Consider the following 8,069-nt stretch of genomic DNA (forward strand, 5'->3'; position numbering starts at 1 on the left):
CTTTTCCTCATGGTTTCTCAATGCTTGCTAAACATACCTACCTCCCAGGTCAGGAAGCCTCACAGATCTTTCTACTACCCAGCCCCCAAGGCTCTTTCTTTTCTGAGCCAACTCCGATGCTGGAATCTCCTTCCATCGTTGCTGCAAACTCCAGAGATGAAACCACGTGTCCCCTCTTCATCCCAGGCTTCAAAGAAAACTGAATCCGTTTTCCTAGGTAGGGTTTTTTGGTTTTTGTTTTTAATTTTTTTTAACGTTTCTGGTTCTTTTTTTTTCTTTTGAGAGAGAGACAGAATGTAGCAGGGGAGGGGTAGAGAGAAAGGGAGATGCAGAATCCGAAGCAGGCTCCAGGCTCCAAGCTGTCAACACAGAGCCTGATGTGGGGCTTGAACCCACAAACTGTGAGATCGTGACCTGAGCTGAAGTCGGTTGCTTAACCAACTAAGCCACCAGGCACCCCCCGAGGAAGGGTTTTATAGTGAATCCCATGGCACAGGAAACATTAGTTCACTATAAATAAACAACGTATAGTTTATAGAATTCAAAAGGTTATAGACTGAAGGGGCTTCCAGCCTCTGTTTCCAAAGGCAGAGCTCTCCATACCTTACCTCTTCCCTTCCTTCTGGCCTGGCCTTCAGCTCAGGAGCATGCAATGCTCACAGAACAGCTAAGCTGCTCTCCATCAAGCTGGTGGTTTGTATTTCTAAGACTCTCATGTTTCCGGGACTCTGCTTGACAAAAAAAAAAAAAAAAAAAAAAAAAAAAGGATAACTTTCCTTTTTCTTAACATCTTTTTTTTTTTTTTAAAACCAACTAGTCTTAAAACTTTATAACAACTCCTCCCTCTTCTCTCAGAATTGCAAGACGCTATCCTCTACCCAATTCCCAGCTCATTGTCCTGGGTTAGGCCCTCTTAATAGTTTAATTAGTCTAGGCTATTGCTCTACCCTCTTAACTGGTCACCCGATTTCTGATATCACTCTAAATGATACTTACTTCTAGCTCTTTTTCGTGGTGCGTCGGAGGCGGCAGGCAGCCTCATGATGAAGCTGAACATCTCTTTCCCAGCTACTGGCTGCCAGAAACTCATTGCAGTGGACGATGAATGCAAACTTCATGCCATTATGAGAAGCGAATGGCCACAGAAGTTGCTGCTGATGCTTTAGGGGAAGAATGGAAGGGTTACGGGGTCCGCATCAGTGGTGGCAATGACAAACAAGTCTTCCCCATGAAGCGGTGTCTTGACCCATGGCCGTGTCCGCTTACTGTGGAGTAAGGGGCATTCCTGCTACCGACCACGGAGGACTGGAGAAAGAAAGTGCAAATCTGTTCGAGGTTGCATTGTGGATGCCAGTCTCAGTGTTCTCAACTTGGTCATCGTGAAAAAAGGGGAGAAGGATATTCTCGGACTCACTGATACTACTGTGCCTCGTCACCTGGGGCTCCAAAGAGCTAGCAGAATCCGCAAGCTTTTCAGTCTCTCGGAGAAAGATGATGTCCACCAGTATGTTGTGGGAAAGCCCCTAAACAAAGAAGGTAAGAAACCTCGAACCAAAGCGCCCAAGATTCAGCATCTAGTTACGCCACGTGTCCTCCAACACAAACTTCGTCGGCGCATTGCTTTGAAGAAACAGCACATGAAGAGAAGAAAGAGGCTGCAGAAGATGCTAAGCTTTTGGCCAAAAGAATGAAGGAGGCCAAAGAAAAGCGCCAGGGACAGATTGCCAAGAGATGGAGGCTGTCTTCTCTGAGAGCTTGTACCTCAAAGTCTGAGTCCAGTCAAAAATGAGAGGGTTGTAAGAGGAACAAATAAATAAGATCAGACATCAAAAAATAAAAAATAAAAAATAAATAAATGATACTTGTAAAGCACATTTTGATCATGTCACTACTGTTCCCTCTTACTCCCCTACCCTCAACATTTTTAATAACTCTCTATTGCTCACAGAACAAAGACAAAATTACTTAGCATGGTATTCAGGACTTCCACGTTTGCTCCCCAACCTGCCAGTCTGGTCTTACATTCTCAGACTCTAAATTCCTGCCAGTGCAACAGGCTCTAAGACTTCAAACTCACCTCTGTCTGCAATGCATGTCTACCTGTTAAAATCCTGGCAGTCATCCACACAAAAATCTGCACACAGATGCTTATAGCAGTTTTATTTATAATCGCCCAAACTTGGAAGCAACTAAGACGTTCTTCGGTGGGTGACTGGATAAATAAACTGGTGCATCCAGACAATGGAATATTATCCAGCACTAAAAATAAACAAGCTATCAAGCCATGAATAGCATGGAAGAAACTCAAATGCATGTTACTAAGTGAAAGAAGCCAATCTGAAAAGACTACACCCTGTATGATTCCAATTATACGGCATCCTCAAAAAGGCAAAACTTTGGAAACCATCAAAAGATCAGTGGTTGCCGAGGTGGCCGGGGAAGGAGAGGGATGAATGGGCAGAGCACGGAGGATTTTTAGGGCAGCAAAAGTACTCTGTGTGGTACTATAATGGTGGATACATGTTACACATGTTTCCTAGTCCACAGAATATGCACACGAAGCATGAACCCTAATGCAAACTATGGACTTCGGGTGATTGTGATGTGTCGATGTACATGCAGATTCATTGACTGTAACAAATGCACCACACGGGGGTGCAACGTTGATAATGGGGCAAGCTGTGCGTGTGAAGGGATAGGCATATATAGGAACTCCTTGTACCTTCCTTTCAATTTTGCCGTGAGCCTAACTCTGCTCTTAAAAAAATAAAGTCTATGAAAAGAAACAAGGAAAAAAAAAAACTCCTCCAGCTATCTTTCAAGGCTCAGATAAAATGATACCTGCTACACCTGCTACCTTCCTAACTTTTCCCTGCCTGAAATGCTTCCCTGGACTCTGGGTCCACCACACTTCCATACACGTGTCCCCGGGCACTTTTTACCTCTCACTTAGTAACTGGTGCACACATTCCATCTCCTCTTTCAAACGCAATAAAACTCTATAAGGTCAAGAAAAGTGCCATTGATTTTTATACCCTTTTCAGTGCCTCACACATTCCCTTACATAAACTTACTTAATAAAATATTTGTTAAATCCATTGATGTGCTAGTGGTGATGTTAGTCAACAACTTTTTACAGGTAGATAGCTTCAACTTCAACTTGCAACCTTTTTGAATTTATATACATTCTGCCAGGAAATTATGTGAATCATTTCTTATGCAATCATGCTCTCAGTCCAGAGGTTAATCCATATGGGGATGAACTTTAGTTACAAATCCAAGTGAGTTCTATTCCAGAAAACTGTGTAATGCCTACTCAACACTGTACATAAGAACTGACTCTTTTGTATTCCTTGTGAGTCAGGGGAGGAAAGGAAACTGGGTGGGTGAGGAATGTATTCAAGGTCCCTAGCAAATGAGGGCAGAGATTAGATTTAGAACATTGCAAGGTTTAGGGAAATGTTTGTATTGAGTCCCTGGGGTATGGTTCTCTGAGCAGTTGGTGAGTCATCCATGAAGGTGCTGATTAATACACAATGAAATTTGACTAGCATCGCACACGCAATGCCAAAGAAAGCCATCTTGTGGACAGATGGCCGGCCTGTTAGTATGGTAGGCAGAAGGGTGAGTTCTGGCCCAGCAGCCAGGATGGCTGGGTTTTAGCTGGTCCTGCCCACTGTGCATCCTCAAGGGAATCATCCACTCATCTGTTTAAGCCTCATTGCCACCTCCGGATAGTGATAAGCACATCAAACTTAGGGAACCATAAGGCCTTTTCTAGCTCTAAAGCTGTGATTTGGAGAAATTCATTCACTCAATGAGTAGACCTTCTGAGCAAGTGTCTTTGTTGCATCCCTAGGAAGTAAAAAAGAGCCTGAAGCCCAAATGGGAAGGGAAAAACTAACACATCTGAAAATAAAAATTAACATCCAAGTTGGGAGTAGAATAGGGAAGGAATAAAATAAGGCCAACTCATGGAGAGTCTGGGGAGTCAGGCTGTGAAATCCCACCTTGACACAGGAGAGGGAGAAGAGGAAGGAGAAAGAACAGAGAATATTGGACTTTGGATTTTATAGAACCTCCCTTTTGTCATCTGAGCCTCGTAGTACCCTGAGAGTTGTATGAGATACAGGGACAGAGCAGGTTCACACTGCACCTCCCCAGATTCCAGCAGATCAAGAACCTACAATGAGAGAATTAAATGCTTGTTAGACTCTTTATTTTTTAAGTTCTATTTTATTTTTGAGAGGGTAGGAGCAAGAGAGCATGTGTGTGAGCACAGAGGGAGAGGGAGAATCCCAAGGAGGCTCAGAGCTGTCAGCGCAGCGTGAGGTCATGACCTGAACTGAAATCAAGAGTCAGACACTCAACTGCCTGCGTCACCCAGGCATTCCTGAAGTTCATTGCTTCTTTCCACTACCCTGACACAGGGGCATGATATGATAACAATGCTGTTTTTGAAAGAGAAGTCAGGCGGCCATTGGTAAGAATGATGAGCACTGGGAAGAGGAGGGAGACAAAAATGTGACCAGTTAGCAGGGGCAGCAATTCATAAGGGCCAGGGAAGGGTCTTGGTGATACATTCAATACGGGGGATGAAGGAAGAAATCATATTCAGATTCCACTGTTATCTATTGAGCATTTATTAGATTTCTAATTGTATACTTGGGTGCTTTGACACGCCCATTTAATATGGACTTTAGAACAACCATGCAGAGGTACGTTTTATAAGAGTCATTGAGAGAACCACCTGTGGTCTCTGGCTAACAGGTGCTAGTGTGGAATTTGAATCCAGCTGTCCTAACTCCCAGTCCCATGTTTTCTTCATGACATTATGGATCTAGAGACGTGGCATTTACATCTGTGTGTCACATTTGCACAGGGGCCGTGCTAATCTCTGTATCATTTCAATTTTAGTATGTGTGCTGCTGAAGCCAGCACTAGAGATGTGGCATTTGCAGTTGAAAGGAGTGGCTCACAGAGGGTTTGATTTTTGGACCCACAAATAGGAATCATAGTGAGACATCCATCCAGTTGGAGATGTTCTGTACTGACCTGGCTCACTCTTGCCTTCCATCCTAACTCATAAACACAGTCCCTCCACGGGCCTGTGACCTTCAGTGCATTTCTCCTCCTGGATCGTGCTGATCCTACCGTCTCTGACAAATGCTCCACTCCACATCCCACTTTCTGCCTGTGACTCCCCAGTTCCCCAGGTTTCTAGTTCTCTTACTCCCATTACAAATGCCTTTGACTTTTTGGAAACATCGGCCTCTTGATCTGTTTCTTTTCTTCCAACCTTTTATTACTTCCTCCAGGTTTCTCCATCTCCCCAAATGACCCTAGACTCCATGGCCGATCCTCTAGATCCTGCTCTTACCAGCACCTTTGATTCCCTTGCACCCCATCCCTCTGTAGCACCTCTCTGACAACACCCCAAGCTTAGCTTAATGTTGTAATCCACCTTCATGCTGACCTAATTGCCAGAAAACAATTTCTCGGTCTTGCAGAGAATACTGTGATCGCCAATGTCAACTGGGCCCTCAGTACCCCGCTCAATCCTTTCCCTGCCTAGGGCCCCTCTCTGTTGCCTCCTACCTCATAGAGAAAATTTCCAGATCACCATGCATGCTCTCCCCATCGCCCTGCTATCTGTAAATGTATCAGTACGTACTCCTCCTCCCTGCTTGTCCTCCCACAACAGAAAATCAGCCATCCCTTCTGCCCAAGGCCAGGTCCCAGCCTCTGCTGCTCCCTCAGGACTCTGCTTCTTCACAGCACCATATGTCACTTCTCCAACTCTGCTGGCCCCTTTCAGCTTCTAAACCTTCTCCCCCTCTCCTCCTTGACCTCCTTGACCTCACCATCATCTTAGCCTTTGTCCAACTTCTCTTCCCCTGCTTGTCCAAACTTCTCAGAGGAGTCAGTCTCTACATCCTTACCTCGCACTTGCTCCTCAACCCACTGGATTCTGACTTCCACATCCAACTAGCTAATAAAACTACATTCCTATAGAGCTTAAATGCCCTCCTAATTGGTACATATAATTTTAATCTTCCTGGATCTCTCTGCTCAACTAAGCCACCCAGGTGCCCCTGTCGTAACCATTTTTAAGGGTAAGTTCAAGAGTGTTAAGTATATTCACATTGTTAGGTAACCATCTTACAAAATTGAACCTCTGTACCCACTGAACAAGTCTACATTCTCCTCCGTCCCTAGAAGACACCTTCCACTTTCCATGAGTTTGACTACTCTAGATGCCTCTTGTCTTTTTGTGACTAGCTTATTTCACTGAGCATAATGTCCTCAAGGTTCATCCATGCTGTCGCATGTGTCTGAATTTCCTTCCTTGCTAAACTGAATTGTATTCCACTGTATGGACAGACCACATTTTGTTTATCCATTCATATGTTAATGGACATCTGGGTTGCTTCCACCTTTGACTAATTGTGTGCTATGGACATAGGTGTACAAATACCTCTTTGGGACCCTATTTTCGTCTCTTTCACATACCTGCACAGAAGCAGTATTGCTGGATCATATCATCTCCTCCATTTTTTAAAGTTTATCATTTCTTCCTTCCTGAAGCTCTCTGCCACACTGTTTCCATGAGACACTGTCCTCACTCTCACTCTCCATTCTTTTTGTGGCCTTCCTTCTCCTTCCTTCCCCATCTCCTTTGAGACCCTTTCAGGGTCTCCCTGTATCCATTTAGAAAAACAAAGACAGAGTGTTCGATACAGATTGTTGGTTCCACAAACACTGGAAAGCTGAAAGAATAAGAAGGGGAATGGTGGGGTCCAACATTCCGCCCAAGTCAGTAACAGAGGGATGAGTAATTCCCACTTGCACCAAATGGCTGAGGAACAAAGGAAGAGGTGAGGTTGTCCTTCACCACCAAGGCTGGGGACCAGAAGTTCTCGGAAACCCCTGCTCTGTGGCATGGTACTCAGACCCTTGTCTGTGCTGCTCAGCTGACTGATGCTAGTAGCTCTGAGTGAGGCACCTCGGCTGGGGCTGGGCGTGAATGAAGAAGGCTGAAACTGGCACTGTGGCCGTCCTCTGTGACTTTTGTGACTTGGGTGACTGCAATAACAATTAGAAGCAGGAAGAAAGTCCATTCTGCTTCTTCATGCCTTCCTGTTTCCCTTTAGTGGCTCTACAGGCAGAAGTCAGTGGGAATTCATCTGGCAAGGAAGGCTGGCCGTAGCCTGGAAGCACAGTAGAAGGGTGAATGGGGAGCTGAGAGACGGTGCACAAATGACCAGCCTGGGGCTCCAACCTGGGTCCATTGTACTCACTGAGTATACTTCCTAAGTGGCCTAAGCTTTCTAGGTGTAAGCTCTCTCAGTTGCCATGGCTACTTGCGTGTAGGGACATCCAGACCCACCCATCCGATGCTCACCTCTATACTGTACTGAACTTCAGATGCATTGCTTCTTCAGTGGCCTTCCAGAAATCTCCACCCTTGTGGCTTTTGAATTAAACAGGCTAAAAAACTGGACTTATTGTCTTTCTTCCTCGGTCTGCTTCTACTCCTCTGTTCTCTGTCTCAGCTGGTGGCCCCACCTATGCCAGTGAGCTTCTCCAGAAGCCTGGGGGGGGGGGTCCCTCTCAGTTGGCTGGCTCCTTAGCCCCCCTGCCCTCTGCTCCATCTGTACCACTGTCCCAGCTCAGGCCTTCACTCAGTCCACCCGTCCACTCCACAACCTCCTCAGTGTTCAGCTGGGTTTTCTTCTTGCTTGGCTGACATACACACAGCTGCCTAAGTGATGGCCTCAAAAGCCCAAAATGGCCACGTCTCTCCCTCTATTAAATAAAACTGTTTGCTAACTCACTATAGTCCTTCCCTGGTCTGGCCCTGCCTTCTCTCCAGAATCATCTCTTGCCCCTCTCCACTCTGTCGCCCACTCTAGCAATTCTGAATTGCCTGCGCTATGCTATTTCTCCCATTCTGTTCCCTCTGCCTGGAAAAGCTTTCCTCCTCCACACTACCTCTGAGCTAACCCTACTCATCCTTTCAAACCCAGGTCAGATGCACCCCTCCTGCCCTGATAATCCTCCCCAAC

General features: G+C 45.6%; 2 pseudogenes; one reads left to right on the forward strand and one right to left on the reverse strand.

The window, feature by feature from the left end:
* Nucleotides 1-1,043: 1,043 nt before the first annotated feature.
* Nucleotides 1,044-1,816, forward strand: LOC106974946 (40S ribosomal protein S6-like; annotated as a pseudogene).
* A 3,026-nt stretch (nucleotides 1,817-4,842) lies between these two features.
* On the reverse strand, nucleotides 4,843-4,941 carry LOC113602392 (uncharacterized; annotated as a pseudogene).
* Between the last annotated feature and the right edge of the window lie 3,128 nt (nucleotides 4,942-8,069).

Source organism: Acinonyx jubatus, chromosome D3, assembly GCF_027475565.1.
Source record: "Acinonyx jubatus isolate Ajub_Pintada_27869175 chromosome D3, VMU_Ajub_asm_v1.0, whole genome shotgun sequence".
Classification (NCBI taxonomy): Eukaryota; Metazoa; Chordata; class Mammalia; order Carnivora; family Felidae; genus Acinonyx; species Acinonyx jubatus.